This window comes from Gavialis gangeticus, unplaced genomic scaffold, assembly GCF_001723915.1.
Source record: "Gavialis gangeticus isolate Ggan-Ray unplaced genomic scaffold, GavGan_comp1, whole genome shotgun sequence".
Lineage (NCBI taxonomy): Eukaryota > Metazoa > Chordata > Crocodylia > Gavialidae > Gavialis > Gavialis gangeticus.
This window is the reverse complement of record NW_017728992.1, coordinates 170086900-170088781: the sequence shown is the minus strand read 5'-3', so window position 1 is coordinate 170088781 and position 1882 is coordinate 170086900.

Sequence of the window (1882 nt, the reverse complement as noted above, 5' to 3'; positions counted from 1 at the left end):
ACCCTAAATCTATGAATCTATGAATCTATGAATCTATGATATGTGAAAGGTACACACCAGGAGAAGCCACTGATGGACAGTGTGCTTGCTTTGTTCACCTGGTCACAACACACCTCCCTCCTCGCCTGCCACAACTTGTTGTTTCTATAAGAGAATGGTTAATTATGAGGAGGTGATACCTGTGGTCACTCAGCGGTCTTAGTGTGGTTGAGTCTGTTGGTCTTCTTTGGGGCTTCTCCTCCACTACACCCCACGTCTTTCCATTCAGGCATTGTTGAACCTTAATGGTAAGTCTAGTTTCCACTTGGTTCTTCTTCTTGTAGGTGCTATATGTTATGTGAGCTTGCTCAGGATGGTGCCTAAGCCTTCACTTCAAAGGATTACAACAGAAAAAGGTAACTGGACTTAAATTGCTCAGGCTAGTTGGCTAGGCAGGGCACTGATGCCTCAGTATTAGCAGAACCCCCTTACTGCGGTAGTAAACTTAGTCCAGGTTGCCTTGGGGCACGATTTCTAACTACCCTTGTCTGGGTTATCTTCACCTGGTGACAGGTTACACCTTGTTTTTAGGGTCTTATTGTCTGTGTCCCTTGCAGGGTGAGGTCCTGTTTGGGCTGGCCTGAGGTGGCTCAGCATGGTTTCCGTGTTCTGGCTTGCTGCTCCCTGGAGTGCTATTGGCCCTCAGTTTTCCCTGCCAGTCAGGCAGCATGGGCCAGCTGTCTTTGTACATCTCCTCTGACCATTCTTCTTCCCAGCTTTGCCACACTGTCCATGTTGTTCCCCACCTGATGTGCACTGCTCTGCATAAGAATTCTAGTATGGGCTGTGGTCTGGCAGTGTCTGTGGTGGCAAGGTCCTTGGTGGGGGGGATGTGTGGGCTCTCCCTTTGAGACCCGAAGCATCCTCTCTCTCCTTTCTTCAGCCTGTCTTCCAGGTCTGCTCTTCCAGGCTCCACGCCAATCAGTGTACTTCTTCCAGGCAGCATGGAACTGGCTAGTCAGATTGTAGCCCAGCCACTTGGGCATGCATCCCCTCAAGCTTGCACTGGCCACCAGCTGTCCAGTAAGTTGGTGGCTCGGGCAGGGACTTGTCACATGATCCTATAATAAAATCAATTAGGTATATATCCAACTATGAGAATTCTTACCATGATTAACACCTCTCACTATTATCAAATCATCGTAAAAACAATCATTTATTGTATAACTGTCCCGGGAGGTGAAGTAATGCAGGGCACACACCTGCAGCTCGGGACGGAGCGCACGCGGAGTGGAGAGAGGAACCCACGCGGCTTGTTAGCCACCTTTTTGTACAGCTGCGGCTGGCCAGTGACGTCAGCTGCAGACACCGGCCGGCGAGAATAAAAATGGTGGCCAATGGCTGCGAAGGGGGTGGATAGCCAGGTGACAAAGATGCAGCTGACGCCGGCGGCAGAGTGGGCTCCATGAACAGACCCCAAGGAGACCAACAAGCTGGAGGTAATGTTGGCTGCGGAGAGGAGCACCCCATCGAAGACTACTGCCGAATAACAGAGGAGCAACTGGCTGGCTGAGTGAAGGGAGAGCAGAAGCGGCCCCCTAGAGTGCAGCAGGACCCAGGTGGAAGTACCGGGACGGTGGGGCATGGAGGATGACACACCAAGAGATGAAGTCCTGGGGACAGCCCTGAAGGGGGGTGCAGTCGGGGCAGGGATCGCTGCCGGGGCCCGGGATGTTAAGCGATGGATCGGAGCTAGTCTGGGGAGCGACAAACCGAGCGTAGAGTCATCTCTCCCCTTTAAGGGTTCAGAGATGGGGAATAGGTGTCGGGTTGGTGGAGGTTTATTTTGTTTTGTTTTGGACAACCCTGAGCTAGGGGGCAGAGTCTATAGGGGTACGTCCTT